We start from the raw sequence: 19,325 nt of genomic DNA on the forward strand, positions 1-19,325 counted from the left end.
AATAGAATGAGTTAGAAGGGACCTTGTGGGTCATCTAGTCCAACCCCCTGCCCAAGCAAGAGATCATACACCATTTCTGACAGATGGCAGTCCAGTCTCTTCTCCAGTTTTGTGGAATTACTATAGCTTTACTCTCCTTTGCTGAATTGTAAACTTCCTTGAGCGCAGGCGCCGTGCCCATTTCTGCAGAGAGAAATACGTGCATTAAAAAGGTTGATTGCCTCTCCGATAGAAGCCTAGGCAGGCTTCCCCAACCTGGCGCCCTCCTGGTCTGTTGGAGGGCACCAGGTCAGGGAAGGGCCTTTGCTCCCTAAATAAACGCGTTCATCGAACGCATGAAAAACAAAAAACCAAAAAAAAGCGACTTTGGATGGTCGAAGTTTAAAAAAAAAAAATTAAAAAAAAATTCCAAACTTCCATTCAGTCAGCAAAACTCGCCCTCGCGCCTGCGCACTGGAAAGGACGAAGCCGTCGGCTTGCCCGTCTCCGGCCGGAGTCAAGGGCGGGTCGGAGAGAGGCACGACTGAAGAGGAGGGGCGGAGCGGTTTACATCCGGGAACTTTTCCCTGCCGTGTCGGGTCTGAGTTGGCGGCGTCCTCGAGCCGAGCGCTGTAAAGCGGCATTGGAACGTTCGCGGCGCCTCAGTGCTCTTCCGCCGGCGCAGGAGCTGGAGCATCTTTTGCAGGTAAGGAGTCCCTCCGGCGGCCCCCTCCCCGGTTTTTCTTTTTAGGGGGGGGCAGGGAGAGGCTTTGCGCCGAGCCCCGCTTGCTTCATTGCGGGGGGGGGGAACCCTTCGGTGCACGCGTGCAAAACTGCCAAGGGAGCCTCGATTCATTGCCCAGACCTTCGCCTTGCGAGAGAAAACGGGGTGAGTGGCCCCGTTTTGGGGAGGGGGGAGGTCGAGAGAAAGGAATTGCGGTGGCTGATCGGCCCCTCCGGCGAGGGGCGTCTTCTCTTTAGGATGGACTGCAATGCCCATCATCCGCGGCTGCTGGTGCTGGTTTTTCCCCCCCCTTCCCTCTTCTTCCTCTGGATTGCGTGGCTGAAGGAGAGGATCAAATTGGTTGGGGGGGGCTTCTTGCAGGGGAAGATGGGAGTTGTAGTCCCACCTGGTGCTGGGGAGAAGGAGGGGTGGGTGCCCAACCTGAAGATAGTTTTAGGGGGCTGGAAGGAAGGATAAAAGTAAGGGAAAGGATCTGTTTTTCTCCTCTCCCCCAAAATCAGAACAAGAGCTGGAAGGGAGGGACCTTGGAGGTCATCTAGTCCAGCCCCCTGCTCCAGCGGGAGACCCTAGAGCCCTAGACCATTTCAGACAGGTGGATGTCCAGTCTCTTCTTTTAAAAAAAAACCTCCGGGGATGAAACACCGGCAACCTTTCTGCCTTTGGGGTAAGGGGATTAGGATGGAAGGGGAGGAGAGCTGGGGGGGGGGGTCTCCTAGCAATTTGGGGCTGATCTTGGCAATTGCAAGGAGGGAGTGGGGGGGGGGGGTCCGTCCGGCTTGCCTTCCAGCCTGAGGTGGCTGAGAAAATGCCCCTAAACTGGACAGCTCTCAGACCACAAAGACTCTCTCCTCCCCCTGTCAAGATGGGGCAGAGGCTGTTTGGCTCCAGGACTTCATAAAATGGATTTCCCCCCCCCCATGACCCCATTGAGGTAGGGTCCCTCTTCTGCTAGGAGAGCAGGAGATGGGGGGGGGGGAGAAGACGCAGCAGATCCGTGTTCTCCTCTGCCCCCTGGAACGATCTTGGCTTGCTTTCTTGGGCGATCTTTCCAAGTGCACCCCATTTCAGGGGTCCCTGGATCTACTGGTGGAGTTGGGGTACCGGGATGATTCCCCCCCCTGCTGGGGGACTTTCCTTTTCTTTAGTTGTACTTTCTTTAGTTGCCTCCGTAGGATCACCGCATTGGCACCTGCTCCGTCAAGTCCCGGACTTGCCTTTTGCCTCTGGGATCTGGCTAGGAAAACGGGGGGGGGGGAGGGAGGAGGGGTCCTTCCAGAGCAATGAGGTGCATCACCCCCACCGGGTCTTTTGGGCAGTGGGGATATCCCAGAAGCTGCGAAAGTGTGGATAGGTTCATTGAAAAGGTGGCTGCGTTGTACTTTTGCAATGCCATGGCTCGCTGTTTTGTCTTGGCTGGGATGTTTTGTAGGGAGGGGCTGCCTTCCCCCTTTCCTTGCCTGGGGAGGGGGGGGTGGACAGGAGAAAGGGAGGGGGAGGGCAGCTCCCCATGGTACTGCCCTAATTTCTAATTCAGTCCTTGCTATTTCATTTGGCTGTTATCCGAGCGTGCTGCCCGTTCAGCTCTGGTTTATATTGATCCGGCCTCTAGAGCGAGAAAGCAACTCAGAGAAAAAAATTCTCCCCCCCCCCACACACACACTTGAAATTCCAAGAGATCTTGTTCTCTTTCCCTCTGTCTGGGCTTCAGAAGTCTTAAAGCAGACCACCCAGCTGTGCGTCTTTCAAAACCTGCTGGAGGAAAGCTTTGGCCACGCAATCTCCTGGCTTTGGGCAAGGGGGGTCAGACACGAAGTGTCCCTTGTGTGTCTGGACACCGAGGAGGCCAGGCGTTGGCGTGGCAGAAGGCATCCACTTTTCTTGCAAAAAAGGAAAGGGAGGGAGGGAGGGAAGGAGGAAAGGGAAAGAAAGTAAAAGAGAGAGAGAGAGAAGGAAAGATGATTAGGGGACTGGAGGCTAAAACATATAAGGAACGGTTGCTAGAATTGGGTATGTCTAGTTTAACGAAGAGAAGGACAAGGGGGGACATGATAGCAGTATTCCAATATCTCAGGGGCTGCCATAAAGAAGAGGGAATTAAACTATTCTCCAAAGCACCTGAGAGCAGGACAAGAAGCAACGGATGGAAACTAATCAAGGAGAGAAGCAACCTAGAATTAAGGAGAAACTTCCTGACAGTGAGAACAATTAATCAGTGGAACAGCCTGCCTCCAGAAGCAGTAAATGCTCCAACACTGGAAGTTTTTAAGAAGAGACTGGACAGCCATTGTCCGAAATGGTGTAGGGTTTCCTGCCTGAGCAGGGGGTTGGACTAGATGACCTCCAAGGTCCCTTCCAACTTTACTACTATTACTAGAAAGAAAGAGGAAAGAGAAAGAGAAAGAAAGAAAGAAAAAGAAAGAGAAAGAAAGAAAGAGAAAGATGAGAGAGAAGGAAAGGAAGGAAAAGCAAGAAAGAAAAAGAAAAAAGTGGAAAGAAAGAAGAGAGAAGGAAAGAAACGGGAGAGAGGAAGGAAAGGAGAGGAAAAGTGAGAGAGAAGGAAGGAAGAAAGAAAAAGAAAGGAAAAGGAACAAAAAAAGAGAAGAGAAGGAAGGAAAGGGGAGAGAGAGAAGGAAAGAACGAAAGGGGGAGAGAGAGACAGACAGGAAAGAAGGAAGAAATAAAAAATGAAATGAAATGAAAGCCGCAGGCCTGGCTGAGAGAGGGAGCTTTAAAATTGCAGCTGGAGAAGAGCTTAGCAGAACAACTGGTTTTGCTCATGGATGTTTGTGCCTCTGGCTGGTGTGGTCCACTCACTCCTTGAGTTGACTCCCTGCTCGTCCTTGTGCAAATACCCAGGGTCCCGTCGCTCATGTTGCGTGCGTTGTGGTGTGTGGATGTGTGAAAAGAACCCGTGGCAAGATTTGGCGATGGCGGGATGCCCTTCCTGCCTTCCTCCCTTTTTTCATCTGCCCTTCCGAAATCCTGCCCAAAACTTTGCTTAACAACCCGCGGGAACACCTTTGGGGGGGGGGGTTACCTGGTGCAGGATCCCTGCTAAATGCTGAGCTTTAGGATCTTAATTCTTGATTATTATTATTATTTGGGGACTTCTGAAGCCGCGTTGCCAGACAGCTCTCCTTCTTTACCTCTTCTGTTTGCTTTGCTCTGCCTTTCTCATTTGTCAGGCTAGTCCAGGGGTAGGCAACCTTGGCTCTTTTATGACTCGTGGACTTCAACTCCCAGAATTCCTGAGTCAGCCATGCTGAGGGGAAAGGGAGTGGTTTCCAAGCTGAGCCATGCTGGCTCAGGAATTCTGGGAGTTGAAGTCCACGAGTCATAAAGCGGCCTAGGCCTAGGCCAGGGGTAGGCAACCTTGGCTCTTTTATGACTCGTGGACTTCAGCTCCCAGAATTCCTGAGCCAGCCTGGCTCAGCTTGGAAACTCTCCTTTCCCCTCAGCATGGCTGGCTCAGGAATTCTGGGAGTTGAAGTCCATAAGTCAGAAAGCGGCCTAGGCCTAGTCCAGGGGTAGGGCAACCTTGGCTCTTTTATGACTCGTGGACTTCAACTCCCAGAATTCCTGAGCCAGCCATGCTGAGGGGAAAGGGAGAGGTTTCCAAGCTGAGCCATGCTGGCTGAGGAATTCTGGGAGTTGAAGTCCACGAGTCATAAAAGAGCCAAGGTTGCCGACCCCTGGCCTAGTCTCTGAACAGAAAAGGCTTTGAACAGGGCTGTCCCAGTAAATTCTGTTTCATCTTTTCCGAGATTTTGCATGTCATGGTTTACTTATTTATCTATTTATGCCAGAGCAAATGTATTTTAATCGTTTTCCAAGATGATCCCTTGGGGCGTGTCATTTATTTATTTATTTATGAGTGGCATGATTGTGCCGGAATATTCCACTTCAGAAGGAATTGATTTCCTTTCCCTTCGCTCTTCCTTCCCCTTCCCTTTTCTTCCCTTCTTCCTTCTCTCTCCCTTTCCTTCCCTTCCCTCTCATTTCCCTTTCCTCTTTCCTTCCCTTCTTTCCTCCTTCCCTTCCCTTCTCGCTTCCTTCCCTTCCCTTCTTCCTTCTCACTCCCTTTCCTTCCCTTCCCTTCTCTCCTTTTCTTTCCTTCCCTTCCCTTCCCTCTTTCTTCCCTTCCCTTCTTCCTTCTCACTCCCTTCCCTTCTCTCCTTTTCTTTCCTTCCCTTCCCTTCTCCTTCCCTTCTTCCTTCTCTCTCCCTTCCCTCTTCCTTCCCTTCCCTTCTTCCTTCTCACTCCCTTCCCTTCTCTCCTTTTCTTTCCTTCCCTTCTCCTTCCCTTCTTCCTTCTCTCTCCCTTCCCTCTTCCTTCCCTTTCCTTCCCTTCCCTCTTCCTTCCCTTCCCTTCTCTCTTCCTTCCCTTCCCTTCTTCCTTCTCACTCCTTTTCCTTCCCTTCCCTTCTCTCCTTTTCTTTCCTTCCCTTCCCTTCCCTCTTTCTTCCCTTCCCTTCTTCCTTCTCACTCCCTTCCCTTCTCTCCTTTTCTTTCCTTCCCTTCCCTTCTCCTTCCCTTCTTCCTTCTCTCTCCCTTCCTCTTCCTTCCCTTCCTTCTTCTTCTCACTCCCTTCCTTCTCTCCTTTCTTTCCTTCCCTTCTCCTTCCCTTCTTCCTTCTCTCTCCCTTCCCTCTTCCTTCCCTTTCCTTCCCTTCCCTCTTCCTTCCCTTCCCTTCTCTCTTCCTTCCCTTCCCTTCTTCCTTCTCACTCCTTTTCCTTCCCTTCCCTTCTCTCCTTTTCTTTCCTTCCCTTCCCTTCCCTCTTCCTTCCCTTCTTCCTTCCCTCTCCCTTCCCTTCCCTTCTCTTCCCTCTTCCTTACTTTCCTTTCCCCCTCTCTGTCTCTCCTTCCTTCCTTCCTTCCTCTCCTCTTCCTGTTGTCATCCCTGTAGGGAGTTTACCTCACACCCCTTTTTCCTGCCTTATTCATAGGATGTTTTCTGCACATATTGAGGACGGGATGTTTTCTTGGAATTAAACATTAATAAGTGGTATATGAAGTAGATGTGTAGCTCTTTTAACAGGGCCCGGTGGGTTAATTTTCAAACTTCTTCCCCACCTCTGGACTGCCCCGTAAATTTACTTCTTCTTCCAAAAGAAAAACTCATTAGAAAAGAGTAATGATAAAGCCAACCAGGCACAGTCTCCAGAGTAGAGCTGTTGTATCCTAGTGATAGGAAGATAATAGCCATACAGGGAGTCCTTGACTTACAACAATTTGTTTAGTGACCGATCGGAATTACAACGGCACTGGAAAAAAAGCGACTCGTGGACCATCTTTTCACACTTACGGCCGTTGCCACATGCCCATGGTCACATGATCAAAATTCAGATGCTTGGCAGCCGGTTCATAAATATTTATGACTGTTGCCGTGTTCCCCCGGACTCACGCGACCCCTTTCTGCGACCTTCGGACAAACAGAATCAACCGGGAAGCCAGAGTCACTTAAACAACCGTGTTGCTAACTTAACAATTGCAGTGATGGGCTTAAAAGGTCGTGAAATGGGGCAAAACTCGCTTAACAATCGCCTCGCTTAGCAGCAGAAATGTTGGGCTCGGTTGTGGCCGTAAGTTGAGGACTGCCTGTAGAATGAACCAGTGGAACAGCTTGCCACCAGAAATTGTGGGCGCTCCATCGCTGGAGGTTCTTAAAAAGAGACTGGACAATCATCTGTCTGAGATGGTGTAGGTTCTCTTGCTTGAGTGAGGGGCTGGATTAGAAGACCTCCAGGGTCCCATTCTATTCTATTCTATTCTATTCTATATTCTATATTCTATATTCTATATTCTATATCCTTTTCTGTTTTCTATATTCTATTCTCTATTCTGTCATTTCGTATTTTATTCTATATTCTATTTTCTATTCTGTCTTTTTGGATTCTTTATTCTCTATTTTCTCTTCTATATTCTATATTTTCTGTTTTCTATATTCTATTCTCTATTCTGTCTTTTCGTATTCTGTTCTATATTCTATATTCCATTCTATTTTCTATTCTATTCTATATTCGATTTCTATTCCTATTTCATTTCTATTCTATTCTATATTCCATTCTATTCTATATTCTATATTCTTTTTTGTTTTCTATATTCTATTCTCTATTCTGTCATTTCGTATTTTATTCTATATTCTATTTTCTATTCTGTCATTTCGTATTTTATTCTATATTCTATTTTCTATTCTGTCTTTTCGTATTCTTTATTCTCTATTTTCTATTCTATATTCTATATTCTTTTCTGTTTTCTATATTCTATTCTATTCTCTATTCTGTCTTCTCGTATTCTGTTCTATATTCTATGTTCCATTCTATTTTCTATTCTATTCTATTCTATTCTATTTTATTCTATATTCTATTCCTATTCCATTCCATTCCATTCTATTCTATTTTCTATTCTATTCTATTTTCTATTCTATTCTATTTTCTATTCTATTCTATATTCTATTCCTATTCCTATTCCATTTCTATTCCATTTCTATTCTATTCTATTCTATTCTATTCTATTCTATTCTATTCTATTCTATATTCTATTCCTATTCCTATTCCATTTCTATTCCATTCCATTCCATTCTATTCTATATTCTATTCCTATTCCTATTCCATTTCTATTCCATTCCATTCCATTCCATTCTATTCTATTTTCTATTCTATTCTATTTTCTATTCTATTCTATTTTCTATTCTATTCTATATTCTATTCCTATTCCTATTCCATTTCTATTCCATTTCTATTCTATTCTATTCTATTCTATTCTATTCTATTCTATTCTATTCTATTCTATTCTATTCTATTCTATTCTATTCTCTATAGGGATCTTGCCTCTCTGCCCCAAACTCATTAAAATGCTTTAGACAAGCTGCTTATTCCCAGCTATGTGTAACCAGTGACTCATCTGAGGTGATTGCAGGGATGGGCAATATTTTTATGGCTGGGCACATCACTTCATTTCCCAGCAGGGAAGAATTGTATTGATGGCACGACACTGCCAGAATATTCTGCCTCAGTAGGGATCAATTCGAGGGGACGTTTTTTGTTTTTAAAAAAGAAAGAATTAAGCTTATCCTAGTGCTTACACTACAATTTTATTATATTCCCCTCTCTAAAACTGGAGAAACTCTCCTGCCGATTTTTGTCAGCAAAACAGTAGTGCGAAGGCTTCATCCTTGCGCTCTAGGCCTGTTCACCTGGGACAGGGGTCTTCAAACTTGGCAACTGTAAGACTTGTGGAAGTCCACCAGTCTTAACGTTGCCAAGTTTTTTAACCTGGGATCATCCAGATATTTTTAGCTCACCGATCTCAGAATTTTCCCATAAGCGGGAGCTGGTTGTAAAACATTGGAATTGTAGTCCTCGACTGCCCCATTTCCTTTGCTGGTTAGAAGAAGGTAGCCAGAGGGGAGCCAGGACACACGGCAACCGTCATGAATGCGAGTCGGTTGCCAGGCGTCCGAATTTTGATCACGCGACCGTGGGGCTGGGTGCAAGTGGTTCCAAAGTGCAAAAAAGTCATGTCACTTTTTTCAGGGCGGTTGCAAGTTTGAACGGTCGCTAAACGAACTGCCGTAAGTCGAGGACTGCCTGTACGGCAGCTCCCAAGGGCCCAGATTTGGAAAGCTGCATGTCACGAACTGAAGTTTGGAGAAGGAAAAAGTTTTCATTATTTTCCTGGAAAGAACGGCTTTACATCAGTGGTTCTCAACCTTTTTAATGCCGCGACCCCCAACCGGTCGTAAGTCGGGGACTACTCAACCGGTCGTAAGTCAAGGACTACTCAACTGGTGCAGCACCGTTTGCAGAATGGGACTTTTGGCGGGCTCAGCAGGGCAGAGACAGCCTGGACAATTCCTATTGGCTTTGGAAAGAATAAAAGGGAGTAGCACAGCTAAGGAAAAGGAAAAAAATGGCGGACTGCGTTGCTTGGCAACCCCCGTGAAATGGTCGTTCGACCCCAAATGGGGTCCCGACCCACAGGTTGAGAACCACTGTTTTACATGGAGGAATTATTTTGAAGGGAAGCACTTGCCAAACTTCGTACCTCAGTCCTGGCAGGACTTAATATTTTATCATCTACTTTCCACTCTCCGCAATTGACATAAGTGGATATGGGTATCGCATAACTATTTTAGAGGGCGCTTATGTGTCCATTTCTGTTGCCTGGCAGCGCGAGGGCGAGCTAAACTGGGGGGATAATGCACAGACGCCTTTCAGACAATACACTCAACCCCAACTCTGGATTTGCACAATGGGTAAATTAACCCAAGGGACCAGATTCGACCCACAGCTGAAGAAAAGAATTATCCCAGGCCTGTGAATTGCTCTGCTGAAGTGCGTTGCCTTTAGTTCTGTACATCCAAATTTAATTTTAGTTGCTGTATTGTGACAGAATCCCTTCCGCCCTAATTCTTAGATGAGGGGTAGGGAACTGTGGCCCCTTTATGATCTGGGGACTTCAACTCCCAGAATTCCTGCGCCAGCCATGCCATGCCACAAGTGATAAAGGGCCATGCCGTGCCATGCCATAAAGGGCCATGGCCATGCCATGCCATGCCACAAGTGATAAAGGGGCCAGAATTCGCCATGCTGGCTCAGGAATTCTGGGAGTTGAAGTCCACGAGTCATAGAGGGGCCATCGTTCCCCCCATTTTGGCTCAGGAATTCTGGGAGTTGAAGTCCACAAGGCATAAAAGGGCCTTAGTTCCCCATGCTGGCTCAAGAATTCTGGGAATTGAAGTCTGTATTCACCAGGCCGAAAACTATAAAGATGGGTGGATGCTGACCAGGGGATTCTGGGAATTGAAATCTATCCATCGTAAAGTTGCCAAGGTTGAGAAACACTCTAGATCTTAAGTGGGCCTGATTAGATCTTAAGTCTTGGTATATAGCAGAGGTGAGGAACAATCACCCCTTTATGACTTGTGGACTTCAACTCCCAGAATTCCTGCGCCAGCATGGGGAACTAAGGCCCTTTTATGACTTGTAGACTTCAATTCCCAGAATTCCTGAGCCAGCATGGGGAACTAAGGCCCTTTTATAATAATAATAATAAAGTTGGAAGGTATCTTGGAGGTCATCTAGTCCAACCTCCTGCTCAGGCAGGAAACCCAATACCATTTCGGACAAATGGCTGTCCAGTCTTTTCTTAAAAACTTCCAGTGTTGTAGCATTCACCGCTTCTGAAGGCAGGTTGTTCCACTGGTTAATTTTTCTCACTGTTAGGAAGCTTCTCCTTAGTTCTAGGTTGCTTTTCTCTTTAATTAGTTTCCATCCATTGCTTCTTGTCCTGCCTTCAGGCGCTTTGGAGAATAGCTTGACTCCCTCTTTGGGACAGCCCCTGAGATACTGGAAGACTGCTATCATGTCCTCCCTCATCCTTCTCTTCATTAAACTAGACATCCCCAATTCCAGCCACTGTTCTTTATATGCTTTAGTCTCCAGTCCCCTGATCATCTTTGTGGCTCTTCTCTGCACTCTTTCTACAGTCTCAACATCTTTTTTACATCGTGGTGACTAAAACTGGATGCTGGATTCCCAGTGTGGCCTTACCAAGGCATTATACAGGATGACCTGTATTACCGCTTCTTCTCTTCCGATAGCATTTGACATGTTCCTTTTTCAAATAAAGTTTTGCAGTTGACTTAATTCATTACCTGACAGATGAGAAACGTCCATTGCTGGTTTGCTGTCACATTAAAGATTAACCATGCCCTCTGACTTCTTGACAGAATTGAAAGTTTAGTTACAATCTGGGATTTGTAATGCAAAGAGTTGTTGCCCAATTTTGTTTTTAATTTCCAAGGAGAATGGGATTGCAGAGACCGGGAGATGAGCAACTAATGAATGTAATAATAATAATAATAATAATAATAATAATAATAATAATAATAATAATAATAATAATAATAATAATAATAATAATAAAGTTGGAAGGGACCTTGGAGGTCCTCTAGTCCAACCCCCTGCTCAGGCAAGAAACCCTATACCAGGGGTAGGCAACCCAAAACACTCAAAGAGCCACTTGGACCCGTTTCCCACCAAAAACAAAACACTGGGAGCCGTAAAACCCTGTTGATATCTAAAATGAAGATAACACTGCATATATCCTTTTTTACCTTTATTATAGGTGTGTGTATGTGTATGTGTGTGTGTGTATGTGTATGTGTATATATATATACACACACACACACACACACACAGAGACACACACACACATATACACATTAAAAATAAAAGTAAAAATATGACTCTTGGGAATATCCATACTATTAAAACAATGATCACCAAGAGAATGCTTTAAGAGAATAAAATTACATATACACAAAGGTAAAAAAAAGGATATATGCAGTGTTATCTTCATTTTAGATGTCAAAAGGGTCTCTCTCTCCCTCCCTCTCTATCTACCCTTGGTCTGCCACTCCTCTTCCCCCAGTCTCTCTCTCTCTCTTTCTCCCCCCCCTCCTATCTGCTGCTCACCTGGCAAGCTTCAAGTTGTTCTCCAACAACCTCCGGGGTAGGCAACCTCGTCTCTTTTATGACTCATGGACTTCAACTCCCAGAATTCCTGAGTCAGCCTAGCTGGGCTAGCTAGCTCTCTCCTGCCCTTCCTGCTTCCTTCAGAGACGCAGCAAAGGGAGGAGCTCCGCCCAGTAAGCTTTTCAGCTCCTCAGAGAACACACACACACACACACACACACACACACACACAGAGAGAGAGAGAGAGAGAGAGAGAGAGAGAGAGAGAGAGAGAGAGAGAGGCAGGGAAGCGCAATTGCCTCTCTCTGTCTCTGTCTCTCTCTGCAAAGGCAGAGGAGGCTGGGAGCCACAGGGGAAGGCTCAAAGAGCCGCATGCGGCTCCGGAGCCGCAGGTTGCCGACCTGTGCCCTATACCATTTCAGACAAATGGCTGTCTAGTATCTTCTTGTTAAGGGAATCTCTGTAGTTGTTAAGTTAGTCACACGGTTGTTAAGTGAATTGGGCTTCCCCACTGACTGTGTCAGAAGGTCGCAAAAGGAGGATCACATGACCCCGGGACCCTGCGACCGTCATAAATACGAATCAATTGCCAAGCATGCTAATTTTGAGCACATGACCCTGGGGATGCTGCAATGGCTGTAAGTGTCAACAATGGTCATAAGTCCCTTTCTTTCCAGTGCCGTTGCAACTTTGAACGGTCACTAAATGAACTGTTGTAAGTCAAGGACTATCTGCAATTGCTCTGTGGGTAGACACAAGGTACCTAATACCTTTTTTTGTGAATGTAGCATAAACGCTGATGTCCTAATATTAAGCATACTTACAGCCTTTCCAATTTTCCCAGTATATCCCTTTGTGTGTGTGTGTGTGTGTGTGTGTATTTATTGCTTGTAATTTTATTGTTTTATTATTGAGATCACCAACCTAGGGAATGCTGAGGTTTGCATACACAACCATTAGGAAAATATAGAGGTTGTCATACAATCACAATTGAACTGAAAATCTCCATTGCTGAGTAAGTTCAGTGAGGTTTTTGCCTCATTTTATGTCCTTTTTTGCCACAGTTGTTAAGTGCATAATGCAGTTCTTAAATGAATCACATGAGAGTTCCACATGCTGGCCGGGGAATTCTGCGAGTAGAAATTCACAACTCTTAAAGTTGTCAAGTTTGGAGACTTCTGCTTTAGAGAATTACTATTAGTGATCTGTTTGGTCAAAGGCAGAGGTGGGGAATTCTGGCCCCTTTATGACTTGTGGCCTTCAACTCCCAGAATTCCTCAGCCAGCAAGGGGAACTGTGGCCCCTTTATGACTTGTGGACTTCAATTCCCAGAATTCCTCAGCCAACAAGGGGAACTGTGGCCCCTTTATGACTTGTGGCCTTCAACTCCCAGAATTCCTCAGCCAACAAGGGGAACTGTGGCCCCTTTATGACTTGTGGACTTCAACTCCCAGAATTCCTGAGCCAGCATGGGGAACTATGATTGCTTTATGACTTGTGGACTTCAACTCCCAGAATTCCTGAGCCGTCATGGCTGGCTGAGGAATTCTGGGAGGTGAAGTCCACAAATCATAAAAGGGCCATCGTTCCCTACTCCTTCTCTACTGATCTACTGTAGTTTCGAAGAGCAATCTCTCTCCGGTTGAATTTTTCTCAACATGGCAAGAAGGAAAAACTCGGGACTCATAAGTCACTTATTTCTGTCAAGCTTGATCTTAAGAAAACAATTAAATCCATATGATCCCCGCGTTTTCACTGGGAAGTGGGTGATGGAGAAGATTCCTGATTTGTCTTGGAGAAACCCAGCACAACAGATGCTTCTCTTCCAATCTTCTCCAGATGTTAGTTCTGGACCACCATATCTTCCCCAGCTGTTTAATCACGTTCCAGCCAGACATGTTGAAAGTTTGAAACACGTCCAGTTGAGTCAAAATTTATTTTACTTGTCTCTCTGTCTCACAGTTCCAGGTAGTCCTCAACTTCATTCGTTGAGTGACCGTCACTGAAAAAAGGAACATTTTTCACACTTAAGACCGGTCACATGATTAGGATTCAGACTCTTGGCAACTGACTCGTATTTATGACGGTTGCAGTGTGCCTGGGGTCACGTGATCCCCTTTTGCGACCTTCTGACAAGCAAAATCAACCGGGAAGCTGGATTCACTTAGCAACTTCACAACTGCAGTGATTCCTTTAACAACCGTGGCCAGAAAATTCGTAAAAGTCACTTAACAAATGCGCAAAACTCATTTAACAGATGTCTCGCTTAGCAACGAAATATTTTGGGCTCAGTCGCAGTCGTAAGTCGAGGACTACCTGTACAAGACTCAGAGGGGTGTGTAAAGTTGACCTCTTGGTATATCCCTGGGGACTGTGAACGGAAGTTCTCCTTGTGACTGGTGTCCACGTTGGATGATGCCTTTTGTAGATATTTCTCCCGTGGTTAGTTATAACCTTTGTTGGTCATCGTTAAGGCAAACCCATGGGGTCATGGATGGTTCAGCTGACCCTGTGGCCTCCTCCTCCTTCAAACTGCTGAGGTCAGTTGTGTGTCAACAAAGCCTGGACTGGGAACGTTTCCAGGGTTTCACCATTCTGGTCAGCAATTGGGACCTTGAACTTCGCCCCCATAGTTGTTCAGTAGGGTTGACACGTACGGCTTTGCCCTGCAGGAGAAGCCAAGAAGCATCAGGGATGGGAAGGCGAGAAGAGAGGACTTTGGGTTTTAACTTTGCTGTCACAGAACCTGTCAACTATTTTTCCTTTCCTATATGTCATGTATGACAGGTCAGCTGCGTTGCAAAGAGATGTACGAGCTTATAAACGAAGCCAATGCTACCTGGGGAATTGTGGAAGTACACACACACACACACACACACACACACACACACACACACATCATATATAGATTAGATGCATATATAGAGATATAGGAAGGTTGGAGGAAAGATAGAGATGGATGGATGGATGGATGGATGGATGGATAGATAGATAGATAGATAGATAGATAGATAGATAGATAGATAGAGGAAAGTCGAAGACTGGATGGATGATGACAGAGATAATGGACAGTGAGATAGAAGAGACACAAGATGATAGGTAGGTAGGTAGGTAGGTAGGTAGGTAGGTAGATAGATAGATAGATAGATAGATAGATAGATAGATAGATAGATAGAAGGAAGTCAGGATGGATGGATGGATAGATAGATAACACAGAGAGAGATGGACAGTGAGGTAGAAGAGACAGACAGACAAGATAGACAGAAAGATAGATGGACAAAGATAGATAGGATAGATAAATAGATACAGTGGGGCAAAAAAGTATTTAGTCAGCCACCAAAATTCTTTCCAAATCAGACAATGTGATTGTCTGGATTTGTTTTCTCATTTTGTCTCTCATAGTTGAGGTCTACCTATGATGACAATTACAGGCCTCTCTCATCTTTTTAAGTGGGAGAACTTGCACAATTGGTGGCTGACTAAATACTTTTTTGCCCCACTGTAGATATATAGATAGACAGACAGACAGACAGACAAAGTCGGAGACTGGATGGATGGATGGATGGATGGATGGATGGATGGATGGATGGATGGATGGATGGATGGATAGATAGATAGATAGATAGATAGATAGATAGATAGATAGATAGATAGATAGATAGATAGATAGGCAGGATATGGACAGATAGGATAGACAGACAGACAGATGTAGATGTACATATAGATTCCTGTTGAAGGAGGCATTAAATACAACAGCCTTCTCTGTATTAATTCCAGCGAAGGAAATGAACCATGTAAACCTATTACGGTATTGCAGTGGTTTTGATGCAGCTCACATCCTGTGTGGAGATAAGCGCATTAAAGCAAGCAGATCATAAAATTTGAGAAATGAACCGGTTGCTTTGTCTTTATTAACTTATCAAAGGTCTTGGGCAATTGATGGGCTGATGGTATAATATGCACCACATAGAAATTAACTATCTTCCGTAGCTCCAGGGAAGCAGAGGATTGGTAAAGAATCCGAGGCGTGCAAGATCACAGTTCTATCGAATACGTCAATAAAATAACTCCTGCGGCATTCTTAAAAAAAACCCAAACCGTGGATTTACAGAATAACAGAGTTGGAAGGGACCCTGGAGGTCTTCTAGTCCAGCCCTAGCACAAGCGGGAGACTCTATACCAGGGGTAGGCAACCTTGGCTCTTTTATGACTCGTGGACTTCAACTCCCAGAATTCCTGAGCCAGCATGGCTCAGCTTGGAAACCTCTCCCTTTCCCCTCAGCATGGCTGGCTCAGGAATTCTGGGAGTTGAAGTCCACGAATCATAAAAGAGCCAAGGTTACCTATCTCTGGCCTAGGCCTAGGCCGCTTTATGACTCGTAGACTTCAACTCCCAGAATTCCTGAGCCAGCATGGCTCAGCTTGGAAACCTTTCCCTTTCCCCTCAGCATGGCTGGCTGAGGAATTCTGGGAGTTGAAGTCCACGAGTCATAAAAGAGCCAAGGTTGCCTACTCCTGATCTATACCATGTCAGACAAGTGGCCGTCCAGTCTCTTCGTAAAAACCTCCAGTGATGGAGCACCCACAGCTTCTGGTGGCAAGCTGTTCCACTGGTTGATTGTCCTCTCTATCAGGAAATTTCTCCTTAATTCCAGGTTGCTTCTCTCTTTCATACACTACTTCTTCTCCTGTCCTCAGGTTCTTTGGAGAATAGGGTGACCCCTTCTTGTTTCTGACAGCTCCTCAAGTCCTGGAAGACAGCTTATCGTGTCTCATCCCTAGTTATTGAGGCTGAGAAAGTCTGCTGTAGAATATCGTTCAACATGGATGCCTTCTTGATAAGGGGACTTCAACTCCCAGAATTCCCCACCAAGATTCGGGCTGTTGCTAAGAATTCTGGGAGTGGAGCTGCACATCTCTGGATGATACTCAGAGGCTAAAGAGAGAAATCAGATAAGACAGTCATTTGTCTGAGATGGTTTGGTTCTCTTGCTTGAGCAGGGGGCTGGACTAGAAGACCTCCAAGGTCCCTTCCAGCTCTGCTCTAATTCTATTTTATTTTATTTTATTTTACTCCACTCCACTCCACTCCATTCTTTATTCTATTCTGTTCCACTCCGCTCCGCTCCATTCTTATTTCTACTCCACTGCACTCCATTCAATTCTTAATTCTATTCCATTCCATTCCATTTTTTCTTTCTTTTTTTTATTAAAAATATTTTTTATTGAATAACAAAAATTAAAAACATTGAACATGGTAAATCAGATTTGACATACATCTCAGTTCATATTCACAATTAATTACTAATATAAAAAAACCCATTACAATTACATCACTCTAATCTCAATCTTAACTTATCTCATTACAATGACTTCCATATTTTTTCCCCCACCATCTATAAAATTTGTTCCAAATTTGGTAAAAATCCGTCTTTTAGTTAACCTATCTAATTCTGTGCAGTGCATAATTTTATGAATTAAGAATTCCTCACTAGGTATAGCCGTAGCTTTCCAATTTTGAGCGAATACAATTCTTGCCGCTGTAACCGCATGAGTGAATAAATACATATCTTCTTTACTAACATTATTTTCAAGAACTCCTAACAACAATGTCTCAGGTTTATACTGGATATTTTGTATACTCATTTCTGTTACCCATTCCCAAACCATATGCCAATATCTCTGTGCTTCCTTACATAACCACCAAACATGAAAATATGTGCCCCTTTCTTTAAAAAAAAAACATTCCATTTTTTTCTATTCTATTCTAGTCTAGTCTATTCTATTCTATTCCATTCCACTCCACTCCACTCCACTCCACATTCTATTCTATTCTGTTGTGCTTGGCTCCGCTCAGCTCTGCTCCATTCTTATTTCTACTCCACTCCACTCCACTCCATTCAGTTCTTAATTCTATTCCATTCCATTTTTTCTATTCTATTCCTATTCCATTCCATTTTTTCTATTCTATTCCTATTCCATTCCATTTTTTCTATTCTATGCTATGCTATGCTATGCTATGCTATGCTATGCTATTCTATTCTATATTCCAATATCTATTCTATTCTATTCTATTCTATTTCTATTCTATTCTCAGAGCTTGAACTGGGCAGGAATGGTATAGCGGGCAAAGGTGGGCGAACCGCGGGTGTCGAGAAGCGAGAACTCCTCAACCATGCTCTGTATTATTTTAAATAAGAATAGCTCAAACTGTTGGGTGGAAGTGCTCCAAAATATTGACATTAGCCTCGAAGTCAAGAAACATGGAAATCGGAACTTCGCTCTTAGCCAAATAGCAGCAGGGAATCTGGAAACGCGGCGAAGATCCAGACTTTCTAAAAACCATCTTAACAAAAGCGGAGCGGTTGGCTTGGGTCAGCATCACAGGAGTTGTGAGGTACCTTAAAAGGAAGTGTGGTTATAACAGGTGCTCACAACCTTTGCATGACCCCCTCCCCATGTTCCAATTTGCTCCCAATTCCTAAAAGCCAAACCTGGAAGACATGATTGACATATCTCTCCTTATACCAGGGGTCCTCAAACGTGGGCACTTTAAGATGGGTGGACTTCAACTCCCAGAATTCCTCAGTCAGCCCCGTTTGAAGACCCCTGGTGTAGAGTCTCCTGCTTGAGCTGGGGGGGGGGGTTGGACTAGATGACCTGCAAGGTCCCTTCCAACTCATGTTATTCTATTATTCTATCTCTCCTTATACCAGGGGTCCTAAAACTTGGGCACTTTAAGACGGGTGGACTTCAACTCCCAGAATTCCCCATGGCTGGCTGAGGAATTCTGGGAGTTGAAGTCCACCTGTCTTAAAGCGGCCATCTTTGAGGACCCCTGCCTCATACAGATGATCCTTGACGTACGACCCCAATAAGAGGGAGTAGGACAGCTAGGGAAAAGGGAAAAAAAATGGCGGACAGCGTGGTTTGGCGACCCCCATGAAATGGTCGTTCGACCCCAAATGGGGTCCCGACCCACAGGTTGAAAACCGCTGCTTTACGACTTTCCTTGCTACTGTTGTTGAGTGAGTCACTGCAGTTGTTAAGTGAGTAACATGGTTGTTAAACAAATCTGGTTTCCCCCTTTGACTTTGCCTGTGAGAAGGTCGCAGAAGGGGATCACGTGACCCGCCAGGGACACTGCAGCCGTCGTAAAAATGAGTCAATTGCCAAGGGTCTGAATTTCGATGAGGTAAATCGTGGGGCGGGAGGAAGTGTAAAAAATGGTCATAAAGTCACTTTTCCCCTTCCGTGCCGTTGCAATGTCAAAAGGTCGCTAAACGAATGCTTGTCAATAGAGTACTAGCTGTATGTGGTACAGGTACATAACCCACCACCTTTGCATGTTTCCTCCCCGTATATTTCATCGCTTGCCTCTTTCATAGACGCCATGGGGTTTGTAGTCACGATGGGCCTGTGAGTTGTCCAGGAAATTGAGTTGTGTAAACCATGATTCAGCAAATCATGGGTAAAAGGGTTGGGAAAACTGAGCTTGCAACTAAGCAGGAAACTGTTAGTAATTTAGGTGTTGCCATGAGGGCTGGGGATTATGGAACCATCTAGTGAGCACATCTTCGGGAAGGCTGGATGATGAACAGTGGCCTGAACATAGATAACAGATGTCAAGGTTTTATATCTTGGCTGATCTTGAAACCAGCTAAGCAGAATCAGACTTCCTGGATACGTGGGTGGGAGACCACCGTGGAAATTTAAAAAAGGAAGGCGTGCCAAACCACTTCTATATTGCTGCCAAAAAAATATTCTCTACGTGGAGGGGTCCCATGATGTCCCAGGAAAGAAGCGGGAGTAATTTTTTTTTTCCTTTTAAACCAAGGCCACCTTGATTTTATTCATCTGGGTATCTTAGTTTGAAAAGTTGCAAAATTATCTTTTAAAAAAACCAGGTTTCCCCCTTCTTTGGGGAGAAAAAACCTTTACAGCTGGATCAGCTGCAACACAAACTCAGTTTGAGTGGATATTTATTTATTTAAATCCTGCCTTTATGATATACTGTGTGTGTGTTGGTGTGTGTGTATGTGTACACACACACACACACAAACAAAACTCAAGGTGGTGAATATACGCAATACTCCTATCTGCCTGCCTGCCTGCCTGTAC

The 19,325-nt window shown here is 44.9% G+C and overlaps 1 protein-coding gene across 1 annotated transcript in view; it reads left to right on the forward strand.

Annotated features, from left to right (window-relative positions):
• The first annotated feature begins 550 nt into the window (after nt 1-550).
• Nucleotides 551-19,325, forward strand: part of RNF24 (ring finger protein 24) — a 58,185-nt gene continuing 39,410 nt past the window's right edge. Inside the window, exon 1 of the mRNA XM_039368385.1 lies at nt 551-685. The gene's annotated coding sequence lies outside the window, so the exon portion shown is untranslated. The remainder of the gene's footprint in view (nt 686-19,325) is intronic.

This window comes from Crotalus tigris, unplaced genomic scaffold (assembly GCF_016545835.1).
Source record: "Crotalus tigris isolate CLP2741 ecotype Arizona unplaced genomic scaffold, ASM1654583v1 scf7180000020772.518028, whole genome shotgun sequence".
Taxonomy (NCBI): domain Eukaryota; kingdom Metazoa; phylum Chordata; class Lepidosauria; order Squamata; family Viperidae; genus Crotalus; species Crotalus tigris.